This window comes from Eptatretus burgeri, chromosome 17 (genome assembly GCF_056783735.1).
Source record: "Eptatretus burgeri isolate ZD-2024b chromosome 17, Ebu_testis_v1, whole genome shotgun sequence".
In the NCBI taxonomy this organism is placed as follows: Eukaryota; Metazoa; Chordata; class Myxini; order Myxiniformes; family Myxinidae; genus Eptatretus; species Eptatretus burgeri.
Genome location: NC_140977.1, coordinates 50,080,881 through 50,100,880, shown reverse-complemented (window position 1 = coordinate 50,100,880; position 20,000 = coordinate 50,080,881). Strand labels below are relative to the sequence as shown.

At 32.9% G+C, this 20,000-nt stretch overlaps 1 protein-coding gene across 3 annotated transcripts in view; it reads right to left on the bottom strand.

Annotated features, from left to right (window-relative positions):
* LOC147010065 (transcription factor Sox-10-like) overlaps positions 1-20,000 on the bottom strand; it is a 64,213-nt gene that overhangs the window by 42,788 nt on the left and 1,425 nt on the right. The window lies entirely within an intron of this gene.

Genomic DNA, 20,000 nt, shown 5'->3' with positions numbered 1-20,000 from the left:
CTCCCCTCTGCTTCTCTCTCCCCCTCTGCTTCTCTCTCCCCCCTCTGCTTCTCTCTCCCCCCTCTGCTTCTCTCTCCCCCACCCTCTGCCTCTCCCCCCACCCTCTGCCTCTCTCCCCCACCCTCTGCCTCTCTCCCCCACCCTCTGCCTCTCTCCCCCCACCCTCTGCCTCTCTCCCCCACCCTCTGCCTCTCTCTCCCCCCTGCCTCTCTCCCCCCCCCTGCCTCTCTCTCCACCCTCTGCGCCTCTCTCTCCTGCCTCTCTCTCTCTCTCTCTCCCGCTCCCCTCCTCTCTCTCCCTCTCCCTCTCCCTCTCCACCCTCTGCACCTCTCTATCTCCACCTTCTGCCCCTCTCTCTCTCCACCCTCTGCCCCTCTCTCTCTCTCTCTCTCTCTCTCTCTCTCACTCTCTGCCTCTCTCTCTTCCCCCTCTGCCTCTCTCTTTCCCCCTCTGCCTCTCTCTTCCCCTCTCTCTCTCTCTCTCCCCTCTCTCTCTCTCTCTCCCCTCTGCTCCTCTCTCTCTCTCTCCCCTCTGCTCCTCTCTCTCTCTCTCTCTCTCTCTCTCTCCTGCCTCTCTCCCCCCCCTCTGCGCCTCTCTCTTCTCTCTCTCTCCTCTCTGTGCCTCTCTCTCTCCCTCTCCCTCTCTCTCCACCCTCTGCGCCTCTCTCCCCTCTCCCTCTTCCTCTCTCTCTCTCCCCCTCTCTCTCTGCCCACCCCCCCATTTGTGCCTCTCTCTCTCCCCACCCCCCCTTGCCCCTCTCTCTCTCCCCTCCGTCCTCTCTCCCTCACCTCCCTTCCATCCCTCCTTACTTCCTCCTATCGTCTATCCTTCCCCTGTTCCCTCCTCTCCCTTTTTTTTCTCCCCACCCCTTAATATGCCCGTCAGTGCAGTGACGAGTTGTATTTGCTCGTGTATAATTTTTGATATTTTCTAAGGCCATAACTCTGTGAAAAATTGATGAAATGCCTTGAATCTCAAACTTTATCTGTATCTTGTCATAATAAAACCATGCACCAAGTTTCAGTTGAATATTTTACAGGGTACGTGGAAAAAGTCGGAAAAACCACAGGTGCGACAGACGGAAGGATGGAAGGACAGACGGATAGCAAACCTATCATCCCCTCCGCTGAAACCGGTAGGTTAACAATAAAATAATAAATACAGAGTAAACTCGTCCACAACTTTTCGAAATATCCTGCTGTCTCGTTTTTGGTCCCATCACCCAATGGAGAAGAATCACTTGAAAGATTAAAAATTCCCTGTGTCCGGATTTGCATCTTCACCAAAATCGAACCACTTTGTCCTTCTCACACACCAGTAGGGTAAGAATACTGATTCTGGCTCACTTTTCCCCATGTAAATGAATGGGGGATTTTCAGCGATTTATATTTTTTTTCCTTAAAAATAAACCCCCTTTTTATCCCAAGGTATATTTATTTGTCTCCCCTTTTAACTTGGAGGTTGAACCTCATTGAATTGAACACCTGAGGGTTGAACAGCTCACTCATTGAACCTATAAAGATTTGTTCATTCTCAAATTCCTTCAATAGTTTAATTTTCTTTGCACAATAATCCCCATCTAAAATATTGACAAACAAAACATTTGAATCTTTATATTTTTTAAGATACCCCTTTTGTGCCATTACGAAATGATAAACTTCTCTTAATGCTCTTGTTTGACCACCTCCTGAGCCACAGGTTATTTTTTGTTAAGCCCCGCCCACTTTTCTTTAAGCCCCGCCCACTTTTGTTAAGCCCCGCCCACTTTTCATAAGGTAATTTTTCTAAGCCACGCCCACTTTTCCTAAGCTCCGCCCACTTTTGCTAAGCTCCGCCCACTTTTCATAAGGTATTTTTTTCTAAGCCACGCCCACTTTTCCTAAGCTCCGCCCACTTTTGCTAAGCTCCGCCCACTTTTCATAAGGTATTTTTTCTAAGCCCCGCCCACTTTTCCTAAGCCCCGCCCACTTTTGCTAAGCTCCGCCCACTTTTCGTAAGGTATTTTTTCTAAGCCACGCCCACTTTTCCTAAGCTCCGCCTACTTTTGCTAAGCCCCGCCCACTCTTACATCATTTCCAGTTCATCTCTGACTCACAAAGAAATCACTAGAAAATTACAGGATGTTATGGTTTTGAAAAATTTCCCAATGAAGGCTTGCCTAGGCTTGCCCAGGGAATTTCCAAAGGAAACCACACCCACCAGTCTTTCTCTATAAAAGCTTCAAACCCAGGCTCCATTTTAAACATTTGTTCTTGCTGGCAATGGTGTTCTGTGTGCTTGTCTCAAACTCTCTGTCTTCTATGGAACTAAACCTTCAAGTTGATGAACTGGATTCAAACCTCTTATCTATTGAGGTAAGATTTTTTATTTTCCTATTTTCAAACTTTGATTGAAGCATACTCATTTAATAATTAAATAACTTAATTAATACATTATTATTTTCTCTCACAGGAAATTGTATCTGAAAATACTGCTTTTGCTACAACTTGGGGGAAATTGTTGGCTTGGTTGAAAACCTTGAGTGGGATGACTTTGGTGTTCCTTGGAACTCTCTGTCTTCTATGGAACTAAACCTTCAAGTTGATGAACTGGATTCAAACCTCTTATCTATTGAGGTAAGATTTTTTATTTTCCTATTTTCAAACTTTGATTGAAGCATACTCATTTAATAATTAAATAACTTAATTAATACATTATTATTTTCTCTCACAGGAAATTGTGTCTGAAATACGAAATGAAAATACTGCTTTTGCTACAACTTGGGGCGAAATTGTTGGCTTGGTTGAAGACCTTATGAGCGACCAAGACCCACAGAACGAGTTCGTCCTTGATGACCCAACCAAAGAGTTATACCTTGGAGACCAGCAAAATCCTGAAAAAGAGTTTTACAGCAATAGTACTCATTGTGAGTTATCAAGACAATACCCACTGAACAAGTTATACCTTGATGAGCCAGAATACAAGTTTTACCTTGGAGACTCACAAATTTTGAAAAAATCAGTAAATGAGTTCTGCCTTGATGGTTTAAATAACTACCTTGGAGACTCAGGAAAAGGGTTCTGCCAAGATGGTTCTAAATATGGGGCCTACCTTGGAGACTCACAAATTTTGAAAAAATCAGTAAATGAGTTCTGCCTTGATGGTTTAAATAACTACCTTGGAGACTCAGGAAAAGGGTTCTGCCAAGATGGTTCTAAATATGGGGCCTACCTTGGAGACTCACAAATTTTGAAAAAATCAGTAAATGAGTTCTGCCTTGATGGTTTAAATAACTACCTTGGAGACTCAGGAAAAGGGTTCTGCCAAGATGGTTCTAAATATGGGGCCTACCTTGGAGACTCACAAATTTTGAAAAAATCAGTAAATGAGTTCTGCCTTGATGGTTTAAATAACTACCTTGGAGACTCAGGAAAAGGGTTCTGCCAAGATGGTTCTAAATATGGGGCCTACCTTGGAGACTCACAAATTTTGAAAAAATCAGTAAATGAGTTATCCTTAAGAGACTTTGTAAGTTGGTTTTACTTTGAATACTTGAAATGTGGGTTCTGGATTGATAACTCACAATGTGATACATATCTTGGAAACTCAACGGGAATGTGGTTATACCTTGAAGACTTGGAAAGTTGGGTTTATGTTGGACACTTGAAACTTTTTTGGGGGCTTTTATTTATTTATTTATTTATTTATTATTATTATTATTTTATTTATTTATATTTTGGAGACTTTTGGAGTTGCTATCACTCTTTGGGATCTAAACCTATCGATGTAGTTCTTTGTCGGATGGTGCTTGATGGGAGCAAGATCAAGAAAGTTCTGGGAAGAAAGTGCAGGCTTACTCCCCCTTTCTACGTCATCAAACCTGAAAGCCTTAAAAGACAGAATTGGAAGAAGAAAAAAAAAAAACGTAAAAATATATATATATATATAGGTGGAAATCTCATTTTGAAAAAGACATTGTGTTGGGCGAGGATTGAGTTGGGGTTGAGATTTTGAATGTGAGGGTTGGGGTTGAGATTTTGAATGTGAGGGTTGGGACACACACACACATACACATCAACAAACAAAAGTTAAGCCTTGACTATTCAGTTGAGGATTCTGTGTTTGGGGTTCACAGATCTAAGAACGTCCCCCTTGACACACATTATATACTGTTATACACCTCGGACTTGGCCCTCGAGTGTCCACAACGGTGTATAGTAGGAGGGAGTGAAGCGCCAACCTATTGCTCCCATTGCACACACACACACAAACAAAAGTTAAGCCTTGACTATTCAGTTGAGGATTCTGTGTTTGGGGTTCACAGATCTAAGAACGTCCCCCTTGACACACATTATATACTTGTCCCTCTAGTGTCCACAAAGGTGTATTATATGCTTAGTTTTGTCTTTTGTAATTCCTGTGAATAAAATGAACCTAAAATCTCTTCCCCTTCCAAATCATATATTTTATAAGTCCAAGGAACTGTATCTATTACATCAACAATTTTAAAAAGTTCTTTCGTCCATCGTTCAGTAAAACCCTTTTCAAAATGAGATTTCCACCTATATATTCTTACGATATCACCAACTTTGAACTTAGGTTTTCTGACATTAATCTCTTTTTCATATTTTAATTTTGTAAATGTTTCTGATGGCTTCATATTCGTTGACGTGTGAATCGTGTCATTATACTTATCCACAATATCCTGAATAAAAGATGACCATTGTTGTGAACCGAGTTGTGTGAATTTTTTATATAGTCTCTCTTTTAAGGTACGATTAAAACGTTCAACAACAACTGCCTTCCCTTCATTAAAGGTACTGTATAATGTAATACTGTTATTTTTTAAAAAATTCATAAATGTCTTGTTATAAAACTCTCTACCCTCATCAGTCCACAATTTCTTAGGTTTTCTCTTACTTTTATTAAATATCTGTTGAAAAGCTAACACAAGAGTATTACCTGTTTTGTTTTTTAAAGGGACAACCCACGCATATCTACTCCTCAAATCAATAACGGTTAAAGCATACTTGTACCCCTTATCATTATTGAGTTCAATCAAATCAGCAGACCAGATATAATCAACTTCCTTGGAATAAACTTTCCTTCTCTGAAACTTTGTGAATATTGGTTTATGTAATTCATCAGCGAATTGCTCTTCAGTCTTAATGGCATCATTAGAGCTTATAAGTTTTTTGAATTTCCAAGTCCAAGTTTCAATTTAGCACTAATCATCTTCTTCACGATGAACCTATCAACTTTTTCTCTCAAGGTTGGATTTTGTATCAGAGACAAATTATATAACATTTCTCTATCGGCTTCATGCTTTTCTTCCAACGTTGTGGTATTCCCATAATCAATATCGTGTCTCATGCACACTTCATCAACTCTATTGATTGGTTTACTCCAGGATTTAGGATTGTCTGCCTCATCTAATCTTTTATCCAAGTTTGTGCCTGGACCACAGAAAGAATACCCTGGAAGATGTAATTCCCCTGGTATTCCAGTAGTTGTAAATTTACTTCCTGATAAAAACTTTTGTATATCTCCTCCGAGTTTGTGTTTGGAGATAAATTGATTTTTTTTGAACCACACACCGAACATATACCTTTTTGTATAACCCTGTTATTTTTACTTTTAATATATGAAATATTTTTAGTATTAGTTTTCTTTTTACATTTGAGACAATAACTCATTTATTTATGAGAAAAATTTCTGCAGAGTGCAAAAACCTTTTTAGTTTCCAACATGCACATTTGAATCTTAATTTTTAAAACATAAAGAATCCTTAGAAATGCCTTCACTCTCTCCTCCATTTATTTAAGAAAAAACTTGAATTAAAATACATGTCTTCTCGATGTCGATAGTCTTGTTGAAAGTATTGTAAATAGACTTTTTAATTCTTTGTATTCCTCCCTGGTGAGATAAGTTAATTTCTTTAATACCTCTATTCTTTTTTGAATCTCACTGGTTTCCATATTTTGATATTTATTCATTCTCTCTCTTTCCTCCCTCTCTCTCTTCTCTCTTTCCTCCTTCTCTCTCTCCTCCTCCTCCTTTTCCTCCTCTTCCCTCTCTTCTTCAACTCCTTCCTCATCCCTTACTATACTTGAATCGTTTACACCCCATAGAATATTATACATATATTCATCAGGATTTCTTGTTATTCCTGTATCCAAAATAATTTTTTTTACAACAGGATACCAATAAAATTTCTTTTGAATTTCTAAAAGAGCCTTACCTTTTCTTAACCTTATAATTTTTTCATTATTTAACATTCTAATTAAATCTAAAGTTGTTGGTTTATCAACATCAGCATAATGCCAATCTTTTATTGAAAATACCTCATTCTTATGTTGTAGAACATATTTATTAAAATACCGAATACCCTTTTCTTGAAGGTATGCTTGAACACAGAAATGATAATTTTCTTGAAGCCTTCTTGCTGTCATTTATGTATTAGAAATATATGTTAGAATAATATTATGGCACGAAACACCTCCCCATCTTCCCATAGTTAAATCATTTTGTATTTCCTTACTTATTATATATAATCCTGTTTTTTCTGTTTTCATGAGATAAACAAGGGCAAAACCATTATTATATTTACCCTTATTAAATTCTTTTATTTGTTGTTTACTAATCGTGGCTCCACAAAACTCATTCTCGATACCAAGTGGATAATATTCTTCCTTACGAGACTGATTTAATTGTTCCAGGTCTTCGAGGTTAATTTTAAATGACCAATTATACCCTAAATCATTCATATCATACCCCCATTGTTCTATTCTCATACAAACGATACGCCCTTCTTTATAAAAATTTATTTTAATTCGAACTGTGAATTCTGTATGACCTGGAGATAATATCAACACTTCTGTATCTTTAGAATACACAGCCGTTTTATTTAAGTATATATATTGTGATAAATCGCTTAATCTCACCAAGTCATTCGCGTCAGTCGGGCTTGGATAATTTTTTAATTTATAAGCATTTTTCATGTTAATATTTTTGTTTATATTATATTTATGTCGTTCAGCCTGTGCCTTTGTGTAATAATTTGATAAATCAATATCCAGTTCTTGAGATACACCAAAGATAGAACCATCTTTACCAACATAAGTCATTTATATTAGATTAAAAATAATATCATAAAATTTTTATTTTTGTTGAGTTGAAATAACACATATAGACATAATTGACCACAACACTTGGAATTTAATTCTTGGACTTGAAATGTTTGATAAACACCATTCTGTAAGAATTTTATGACTTCAACAGGTGGTGGAAGACCAAAACTATCAAAATAATATTTGTCTTGACTATTAAAAATACAAACCCAATGAGAACCGTTCCCATCATTATCTTCTAAGTTCATAATAATATTCTTTGTATGTTTCGACACATTTGTTAATTCATCTCTCATACAAATAACCACATTATGAATTTTTAATTTCTTACAATATTTGGCAAGTTGTAAATTTGATGTTGTATTCTTTCCAAATTCTTTCAACCACTCATCAATGCTCATTTATTTATTAGAAAGATATAATCCATTACCTCTTTTCGTTAATTTTACACCTGCTTGTGCTATAGAAGAAAGCATATCTCCAACTAACAATCTCGCTTTATCAGGCAGACCTTCAAGTTTTTCAGCAAAATCTACAATTACACCACTTCCACTAATTTGTTTCTCCAACTCTTTGTTATGTCTTTCCAATTCTTTTTGAGCCTGGAGTTGAGCCTTCCTTTCGTTGGCAGTTTTGACCGCTGTTGAAATACCACCCGTCAATGCTCCAACCGCACTTAAACCAGCAAATAAAGGAATTAGAAATGGGAGAAATCCTCCACTCGTCTCTCTTATTGAATATTTTTTCAACATTGGTTTTGTCATTTTAATTTTAAGTGAGCCAGTGTCATTCAAGATTTTAACCTGTTCTCTTGTGAGCAAAACATCAATTCTTACTGCTCCTTTTCTCTGAATTGTATTAACGTTAATCGTACAAGGCTTTTGATTTTGAACACAAGATGATAGTTTATGAAGATTGATTTGATTAACATATACCCCAGTTGGTACTTTGCCACTCATTTATTTAACAAAAAATTATGTGAGACTAATCATCACACCATTATCTGTATTAATCTGCAATTCTGTTTCTTCCAAAAGCAAACAATATGTATCAACTTCTTCACTCTCTCCTCTTTCAATGTATAGGGAAGTATCCACTCGATTAGACTTTATAGTTTCTTTTTGAGCGCTCAGGTCAAACGTATAGATTGTATACAAACTTTTAAATGCTGTCATATCCAAAATAGGTTCTTTATTTCCATTACTTTCACACACCTTTTGGTAAGACTTGTATGCTTCAGCAAAATCATTTTTTTCCCAATTAATTTCCAATCTATCTCGTGGATAAAATGTTCCATCTAGAGAAACGCGAAGTTGTTTCACCTTAGCATTATCACTCAATGCATTATTCTTATCAGTCGCAGTATCACCATCTGGCTTTTTAAAAATCATCCACAGATATCGTGGCTTTCCTTCCAGAACACCCAAATTCCACGTGTAAGTAGTTTGATTGAGTTTAACGTGTTGACATCTTCTTTTGAGGTATGATACACTGAGTGGTTTTTTTGAGTTAAGTCTTCGATTCAACATCTCTTCTGTTTTAAGATTAGGAGTATATTCACTGATATACCAACTCATCTCCTCAATTACAAATTTATTCTGATCACCAAAAGCATTACCAACACCAAAAAGCAATCTATTTTCATTATCATTCCTTTGTAGTTGAAATCTAATTTTAAGACCATACAGAACTTTATCATAATCACAAAATCCAAATATACCTTTAAGAGGAACTGCCACAGTAAAACTATTTTCTGCTTTTGTATCATCATTATACATTCCTTTCCTTTGAATATATCCAGGGTCTGTGTTTGTTCCCGTTGACATATCAGGAATAAAACCTTCGACAGACCCCTTTCCCATTCTATCACTGAATGTATAGAGTGTAAATTTCATCATTTCAGATACAGCAGAGACATAATCAACCGCTTCAACTTCTTGTGTTCCAATATACAATCGCACACTATCAAACATTTTCCAGAAGAAATCATTTACAAGTGTAGCGTTTGTGTTATTCCCAGCCTTAGTGAATTTAAATTTACACAACAAGAAACTTTCGGAGAGATTCAAATAGGTTTGTTGATTATTTATTTCAAAACTTTTTGTACCATTTGTATTCCAGTCTGTTCCAGTTATTGCATTTACCTTGAAGTAATCTTCTTTTTTAGTGGAGTTTGAGATAATAATAGTATCATCCAAATCATAGATACTATCAATTGCTTCCATACTTGTATTTATTTAGGAAAAAGATGTTAAAACTTTTGAAACCCTGATCCAAGTATTTGAATTATTTTCTGTCGTTCTTGGGGGACAACTGAGTTTTACCTTTCTTAATTTCTTTTATTGCTTGTAATTTATGAGATTCTTTCTGAGCATCTTTTATACTCTTTACAGCACCTGCTACATTTCCCACAGCAGAAGCAGTTGAACCAATTAGGTCTTTATGTTTAAGAATAGTTGAACCAATACCCATGAGAGTATCAATTATCCCATCTCCTCTAAATTGATGTCCAACACCCCTTTGTCTCTTAGGTTTATAGTATCCTCTACCAAGATACATACCTTCACCCTTGTAGTACGGGAAAGGAACATCCCATCCCCTGTAATTATTTTATATTTTCCCAACTCGTGCTTCCTCACAATAACCATCGTATTTATTTATTGAAAAACTTCACGTAGGTGAATTCTGATGGATATAACTTCTCCATTAAAAGAGATCACACGATTATCTTGGTCGGTTATCCTAAAATTTACTCTGTGTATGGTTTTTCCTGACACAGGTAGATAAACCAAATTTTTAGGCTCCATATTGAATTTATAACCAATTGGGGTTGAGTATGCGCTGAATGAAAATATTGTATTTGTTTTTAATCCATCATTATAAGCACCATCAATCAAATCACAGTGAATTAACACCGAATTTATTCCTGAGGATATTTGAATGACATTATCACTGTAAAACGTCCCATTAGTTTCAATCTTTTTGAGGAGAAACCTAATAACTCTCTAAATGAATTATCAATTGTGAAATCAACCTTGTAGTTATTTTTAACTTTAATCGTTGATTTTGAAGTATGTTTTTGAATGTTTATAACAATATTTTTTGGTTCATCACCCTGTTCTTTCATAAGACGAGCAATTTCGGAAGATATTTGAGAAATCTCGTATGCTCCGGGTGAGACTGTTATCGTTTTGTATCCACTTCCCGGATTATAACTAAACTTGTCATTTTTCTCGGTTATATTAAATAAGGTATTATAAGTCTCCATGGACAATAAAGATGCCTCATATTCTTTTGTTGTGTCAAGTTGTAGTGGGTATGGGAATGAAGATGTGTGGTCGCTTGTTGTGAAATTAAAACTCAGGATTGTGCTTCTCATCTTATTTAATATGAGTTAAAATGTCTTTATATTGAGATTTATTAATTATTTTCATGTTCATCAACTGGTCTAAAATGGCTGATGCTTCATTAAAACAATTGTTATTTCCAGCCTTCTTACTGCCGAACAACAATAACAGTCTATTAACTAATTGCGATGGGTCATTTGGAAGAAAACTAATACCTGAACCAAGGATACTTAAAGCCTGAATAATGTGTTTCTCCTTCTCATTCTTCCTACTTTTACCAGAAAGAATAACCTTATAATTTAGAGTGTTCAGCAAATCAATATATACTCTATCATCATTATTTTCCATATCCAATGGTTTATCAATATACTTTGATTCATCCCTCACAGTTGAACCTTGTCTTCCATCTTTTGTGAGAAGAAACATTAATCTCGGAGTTAGTTTAACAGGGGTTGAGCAGAACTTAAGAACCTTAATTCATCATTAAATATCAATACCTTTTCTTTAACAAGATGAAATATTGCTGGTTGTTCTGTTGGAATGAGTCCTGCTTTGGTTTTTGAATCCGCTGAATATTCATTGTTTTGAACAGCATTCACAATATAATCAGGGGGTTGATTAATCTCTTCCAGTTGTTGAAATAAACCTTCATCATCATATTCTAATTCTCCTAAATGCTCTAATTCTTCCTCCGTCATTTGACTGAAATCTTTTAACATTTGAAGCTTTCTAGGAGTATATTCTACTGTGGGAACTGTGGAAACATCTTTCATTTTTTCTTGGGAAGTTTTTAAAAGTGGTTTAAAAAATTTCTCTTGTTTTTTTCAAATGCTTCTTCGCCCGTTAGTTTCTGTCTGCGTTTCTTCTTTATGTCTTCCTGTTGTTTTACAACTTTTGAAACCAACTCTTGATGTTCCTTAAATCTTCTTGCTCTTTCTTTTGTATCCATTTATTTATTGTAAAATATCATTTAATGAATTGTAAAGATCAACAGGGAAATTTTCCTTTTCTTCATCATTCAAGTAGATGTGTTCAAATAAATCCTTTTCTTTAAATATTTCATCAAATTCTTTATTAACATTAATGCGAGTTGTAATTTCTTCTTCACTAATCCTTGCATCTCTGCTTTTCATACGTTTGTGTTGAGTTTCTTCATCAACATCAAAACCGAATGATAAAATCTTCACTCCGCTCAGATATTTAATAATTTGTCTCGTTCCTTCTGGATTAGTTTCTAATATCCCAACACCACCAGATTTTAGTTTCTTTAACTCACTCTTACAATGTGAATATTTTGTTGTACCAAGAGAAACCTCCTCAAATATTTGTCCTTCATTCCTCAATCGCATATGTTCCTCCACTGAAATATAGTGATAATCTTCACCTTTTACTTCTCCAGGTCTTATTGCTCTAGTTGTTGTTGATACAATGCGTATCACGGGGTGTTTTTTAAGTAAATTTACAATATTCTCATTTGTACTACACAAGAACCTTGATTTATGAAAGTTTTTTCCAGAAGCAGATTTACCCACAAGATTTATAATAATAGTTGTCATTTATATATGTAATTGTTTATAAAACAAAAAATATATCCCTTAATATCTCATCTTGTTTCACAACAATATATTTATATTTTTCAGTCGTGTGCTTCATATAATCCTCAAATTTCTTTTTACTACATAATGTAGAACAATTATCTCTCCAAAAATTATTGATATCTATTGAATTTAACTTGAATAAAATAAAAGTATTAGCATTGTTTCTGATGGAACGACGAGGAAGTTGAAAGTACGATTGACTAAGATAAATACAATTACAAGAAGAATGTCTCCCTCTTGTGTAGTAGCTGTCCATTACCGTTTGGTTTCTCTCATTAACACAATCATCAAAGATAACGAGGTTCTTTTTTGATTTATCCAAATCTTGGGGAGACGGTATATCATCCGTATTATCACTAAGAATACAAGTTATAAGATTTGATTTCTTTTTACATCTCTGTGTATCACAAAATAGTTGAATTATATCTTCAATGTTATAATCATTTAGGTTTTTTGACGTTTAAATAAACCTATTATATCTTCTTTTTGAAGACCAGCATTAAAACCTTGTGAGAGTAGTTGATACTCTGGTTGAAAACTCGACTTTGTGAAAATTATTAAATTATCATAATCTAAAAAGTTGGGAGTGAGGAGCATTTTTAAAAGTAAGCAGGTTTTTCCACATCCACTTGAACCAACTATGAGACATCTTAATGAATTTGGGAGATTTTTATGGTTGTTAAATTTTATCTTATTTTCCCAAATAGGTAAAAAATCATTCATTTATATATTTGAAAAACAGGTTATTTAATTTATTATTGGCTTTTTTAGAAACTCTATATTTTATCCTAAGTTCAGGTTTAATTTCAAGATAATCCATTATTTTATTTATACAATATCTTGTGTTGATATTTCCCTGAAAATTACATCCATGAATAATATACAACAACAATCCTTTGAACATTTCTCTTATACGTTCAGTTTCTTCCCTTGTAAGGAAAGGTGTGTTATCATCCTCATACTTTACATTCATTTCTCTAATCAATCTTGTAAAGTAATTCATTTTTGGTGTAAATCTAAAAGAATTATTTTCCTTTTTATATTTTTTATTATCATTAATTAGAAGATAATCACAGAATATACATTGTTTATAGGCTTTTGACTCTGTGTTTAATCCCTGTCTTTCACACGCAGGACAATTCTCAAATTTGTCATATGGAGAATCAGGAAAGTCTAGCATATTTATAAAGTAAAACTTTACTTAAACTGAAATTCATCTATACTTTCAGTTGTATATTACCATCGATATCGATATACTTTTTTTCATTATCAGATTCAACGACAACATTTTTTATATTAAAGGTAATTTTAAAATTATCGTTAACTACTATTGAACGAAATGTCATTTCACCTGATATATTAACATCCTTTATTTCATCAAGATTTACATCTTTAGGGTTGTTGAAAAAAATACAAATTTCTCCTTGCATATTACAGATGGTCTTATCTTTTCTTTCTAAAGCTTCATCCATAAGGTTTTTGTTCTTTGATACTTTTTCTTGTTTCATTGCTTTTTCTAGTTTTGAATATATTACTAGAAGGAGAGGAGAAACTTTTGTTAGAGATACTTTAATTGATGTTCTACCAGGTATACTAAAAGCCCTTCCACTGAAGGAAATTGAAGAACTCATATTATTTACCATAATAGTTTTTATCCAATAGTTGTTATATTTATCTTTGTTCAATTTTACATCCTTGACATATTTCTCAGTATCTTTAACAGATGAAGAGATTGATTGAAACTTGTCTTTTGTGTCTTGAAACATTGTATTTATTAAGTGAAAAAGTTGGAGGATAAAATGTTTTTAAGCACAGATTCACCTATAAATTAAACGAAATTTTCATCAAGAAAATTTTAGTTTAAGCAAAGTTTTATTCTATAAATATGGTGAATACAACGTACTGCGATGTTTGTAATCACGAATATAAACATTATAGAAAACACCTCCGAACCAACAAACACACATTTAATCTATTTCATCAAATATCTCCTCTTGAGTTGGAAAGAAAACATTGTGATATCTGTTCAAAGGATGTTTTGAAGAGTAGTTATAATCAACATCTTCAATCACAAAAACACAAGAAAAATGAGTTTAAAGTAAAGGGAGACTATTATATTAAAAACACTGATGAGGCATTTAAAGGGCATATAAAAATAAGGATTTTTCAATTTGGAGAACCCGGTCCATCATCAATAGCTGAATCAATTGAAATAGTGAAACCCGATGTTGAAAAATTTATTAAAAAGACATTAAAAGAAATAAAAACTTTAAAGTTTTATATGGGAGTGAAAATGAATATGAAAAGACAAGATGAAGAACAAACTCCTTATATGAGAACAGATCTTCATTTTATAACATCATTTCAAGATTTTTTGAATAGTGGGGTTTATGAAGAACTATCAAGACAAGAGGAGGATGTTGATAATACAGTGGTAGGAAGTGGATTCAATATTAAAAAAATCATCTTTTTAGATATACACATTCTAAAATCAAACCCTCTTAAAGCTTCTTCTTATATTGAATTACCAAAAGAAATAAAACTAAAGAAGGCAGTTGTTAATATTAAGAACAATGATAATAAATGTTTTCTCTGGTCTGTTCTTGCTCACTTACATCCACCAAAATGTAATTCAGAAAGAGTAAAACAATATATGAAATATGAGAATACCTTGGACATTAAAGATTTTAAATTCCCAATGCCATTAACAGATATTCCTAAATTTGAGAAAAAGAATAATCTTTCTATTAATGTATATGGATTAACGGATACAAACAAAATTCAAATATTAAAAATTTCAAACAACTATAAAAATGAAGAAACACACATTGACCTTTTATATTTTAGTGTTGGAAAGAATTCACATTACACATACATCAATAATTTATCAAGATTAATCTCTTCTCAGGTATTCAGAACAGCAAACAAAATATATCCTTGTAAGCGATGTCTTAATTCATTTCATACAAAAGAACGATTAGAACAACATTCAAAATATTGTAGTAATCATAAATCAGCTGTAATTACAATGCCTAAACCTGGTGAAAAGATTTATTTTGAAGATTATAATAAATCTATCATGCACCCATTTGTGATATACGCTGATTTTGAATGTATCCTTAAAAAGATAAATACTGCTTCTCCTAATCCAAAAGAACCATATACAAATAAATATCAAAAACATATTCCTTGTGGTTTCTGTTATTATATCAAATCATCTGTTGGAGAAAAGTATAACAAACTTGAACATTATCGTGGAAAAAATGCTTCACAAGAGTTTGTAAAACGATTAGAAAAGGATTGTATAAGACTCACTAAATTAATGAAAGAAACAAATGAACCGATGAAATTAACCAAAGAAGAAAAATTAGAATTTAGAATGAACAATATCTGTCATATTTGTGAGGGGGAAATTAAGGAGTTTAAAGTTAGAGACCATTGTCATCTTACTGGTAAATATAGAGGTCCCGCTCATTCCTGTTGTAATCTTAATTATAAATTACCTTCTTTTATTCCAGTCTTTCTTCACAACAGCGCCAACTATGATACACATCTATTTATAAATGAACTTTCAAAAACACCAGGGAATATTTCTGCTATAACAAACACAAGTCAAAAGTATATTTCATTTTCAAAAATGATATTCACAAAACCTATAACTCGTATTAGGTTTTTAGATTCTTACAAGTTTATGGGAACACCACTAGCCTACCTCGCATCAAATCTAAGCTCCACGGACTCTTTTCCAAATCTTAATTCATTCTTTCCAAAAGAGGAAATTCTCACTAAAGAGGAAATTCAGATTAAAGATGAAATTCTGATTAAAGAAGGAATTCTTACGAGAGAGGAAATTCAAACAAGGAATGAAATTCAAAGTAAAGAGAAAATTCTTACAAGTAAGGGAATTTATCCTTATGATTATATGGATTCATTTATGAGATTTAAAGAAACACAACTTCCTTCAAAAGAAAGTTTCTATAATAACCTTTATGAAGAAGAGATAAGTGATAAGGAATATAAACACGCACAAGAAATATGGAAAATATTTAAGATAAAGAACCTTGGAGAATATCACGATTTATATCTAAAAACAGATGTTTTATTGTTAGCTGATGTGTTTGAAGCTTTTAGATCACTCTGTCATAATAAAAATTGTTATGGGTTAGATCCTGCCCACTATTTCACAGCTCCTGGTTTAGCTTGGAGTGCAATGTTGAAAATGACAAAACAAGATATAGATTTAATCAGTGATGTGGATATGCTTTTGATGATTGAGAAGTCCAAGAGAGGTGGAATATCACAAGTATGTTCAAAAAGATATGCGAAAGCAAATAATAAATATCTCCCAAATTATGATAGTGAAAAAGATAGTAATTATTTGATGTATTTTGATGCTAATAATTTGTATGGATGGGCAATGTCTCAATCTCTACCTTATGGTAAATTAGAGTGGGTGGAAGAAAAGGATTATGAAAAGGCTTTGATGAATATTGTTATTTCTTCTCAAGAGGAATTGAATGAGGAAGAAGAAGGTTATTATTTTGAAGTTGATTTGAGGTACCCGAGTGATCTTCATAATAAGCATAAAGATCTTCCTTTTGCATGTGAGAAAGAAACTCCAAAGAAAGAATGGTTAAGTGATTATCATAAAAGTTTTAATATTAAAGGTAAATCAACAGAAAAGTTATTAACAACATTCTATGATAAAGAGGGATATGTTTTGCATCAGAGAAGCTTAAAACAGTTTTTGAGAGAAGGATTGAGAGTAGCTAAAATTCATAGAGTTTTAAAATTTAAACAAAGTCCTTGGGTGAAAAAGTATATTCAATTCAATACAGATATGAGAGCAAATACAAAAGTAAAATTTGAAGGGGACTTTTATAAATTAATGAATAATGCTGTATTTGGAAAGACTATGGAAAATGTTAGAAACAGGCAAAACATTAGATTCGCAACATCTTGGAAAGAAGCTTCGAGATTGATAAATAAACCAAGTTTTGAGAGAGAAGAGGTTTTTTCAGAGAACTTTTCTGCAATTCATATGAAAAAGGAAAGTATTGTAATGGATAAACCAATTTATATTGGAACAGCAGTTCTTGATTTATCAAAGATATTGATGTATGATTATTTGTATAATGACTTAAAGAAAGAGTATGGTGAAAATGTTTCATTGTTGTATATGGATACTGATAGTTTTATCCTAGATATAAAAACTGATGATGTTTATGAAGATATGAAGAAAAATATTGGAGTATATGATACAAGTAATTTCAGCAAGAAGAGTGAGTTATTTTCCAAAAAGAATGAAAAGGTTATTGGTAAGTTTAAGGATGAGTTGGGTGGAAAAGTAATGAGTGAGTTTATTGGATTGAGAGCAAAGGCATATGCTTATAAGTATGGTGAACAGATTGATAAGAGGTTAAAGGGAATAAAGAAATATGTAATAAAGAAATCAATAACTTTTAGAAATTATTATAATTGTTTGATGAATAAGAAAGAAGAATATAGGAAAATGAATACAATAAGAAGTTATAAACATAACATATATAGTGAAGAAGTAAATAAAAAGGCATTAGGAGCCTTTGATGATAAGAGATTTATTTTAGATAATGGAATAGATTGTGTTCCATATGGATATTGTATGATAGAGTGTATAAAATAGATTATGTTTTAACGATGGGAAGATGGGTTAGGGTTTTTAAGGGCTACCGCCGCGTTTTTTCACAATATATAAATGGTTAAACCAAGTATTAATCAAACTAAAGAGTGGAGAAAATCTCAGTCTTGGTATATAAATGGAAAACATAATGAATGTGAAAAATATCAAATAAGTCTTATTGAAAAAATAACTAAAACAAAGGTAAATAAAACAAATAAGCGAATTAATTTAAAAACTAGTAAGTTAGAGGATGTAAAGAAAAAAATGAATATCCTTGAATGGACTGAAAACTTTGATGGTTATCAATTGAACAATGAAAAAACAATTTACTATAATCTCAAAATGATATGTGGCTCAGGAGGTGGTCAGATGAGAGCATTAAGAGAAGTTTATCATTTCGTAATGGCACAAAAGGGGTATCTTAAAAAATATAAAGATTCAAATGTTTTGTTTGTCAATATTTTAGATGGGGATTATTGTGCAAAGAAAATTAAACTATTGAAGGAATTTGAGAATGAACAAATCTTTATAGGTTCAATGAGTGAGCTGTTCAACCCTCAGGTGTTCAATTCAATGAGGTTCAACCTCCAAGTTAAAAGGGGAGACAAATAAATATACCTTGGGATAAAAAGGGGGTTTATTTTTAAGGAAAAAAAATATAAATCGCTGAAAATCCCCCATTCATTTACATGGGGAAAAGTGAGCCAGAATCAGTATTCTTACCCTACTCACACCCACACTGCCCACTAAAGTTCATCCCAATCGGACCATAAATGTTTCAAACTTCGTGTTGTTTATAGTTTTTAGCCCTAACACTCAATGGTGAAGAATCACTTGAAAAATTCTCGGACCTGGATCCGGTTTCAGATCTTCACCAACATCGAAACAATTCTTCCTTGACACACACTCAACCTGTTCAACAAGTTTCCTCCGAATCCATACACAGCTTTTTGAGACATCGTGCTACATATAATTTTGGCCCTATCTCTCAAATGGTGAAGAATCACTTGAAAAACTGTAGCATCTGCATCTTCACAAAAATCTAATCAATTTGTCCCCGTCACATACCCAACCCCTCCACAAAATTTTGCCCAAATCTGTCAACTTTTGGAGATATCTTGCTCACAGACAACCAGAGACATAGATGGGGTGAAAACATAACCTCCGTCCACCTTCGGTGGCAGAGGTAATAAAGTAAACACAAAATAAATACAGGGTAACATAAATAAATAAATAAACAATAAATACACAGTAAACACAATAAATAAAAATAAAGACAGTGGACAAAATAAAAATAGAGTAAACACAAAATAAATAAAAATAAATGCACAGAAAACAAAATAAATTCAGTAATCAAAGTAAACACCAAATAAATACACAGTAAAAACAAAATAAATACATAATAAACAAAATAAATAAAAATAAATACAGTAAACAAAATAAATTCAGTAATCAAAGTAAACACCAAATAAATACACAGTAAACAAAATAAATAAAAATAAAGACAGTAAACAAATAAATACACATTAAACAAAATAAAAATAGAGTAAACACAAAATAAATACATAGTAAACAAAATAAATAAAAATAAATGCACAGTAAACAAAATAAATTCAGTAATCAAAGTAAACACCAAATGAATACACAGTAAACAAATTAAACAAAAAATAAATACATAGTAAACAAAATTTAAAAAAGACACAGTAAACAAAATAAATACATAGTAAACAAATTAAACAAAAAATAAATATACAGTAAACAAATTAAACAAAAAATAAATACACAGTAAACAAATTAAACAAAAAATGAATACACAGTAAACAAATTAAACAAAAAATAAATACACGGTAAACAAAATAAATAAAAATAAATACATAGTAAACAAAATCAATAAAAATAAATACATAGTAAACAAAATCAATAAAAATAAATGCACAGCAAACAAAATAAATTCAGTAATCAAAGTAAACACAAAATAAATACATAGTAAACAAAATAAATAAAAATAAAGAGTAAAAAGAGTAAACAATAAAATACAGAGTAAAGACACAGTAAACAAAGAATAAGCAAAGAGAAAAGAGCGGTTTACCCACAGTATATTCTCCCTTGATATTGAAAACAACGAATTGCATTGGTTTGAGCCTGGAGGTGAATATGGACATTCATGAAATGAAACATGAAATTAAACATGAACTTAAACATGAATGCAGGGAATACAGTGGCGGGTATAATCACATTGAGCCGAACTATTACAAGCGTGAAAAGACTCATCAAGTCTGCATTTTAA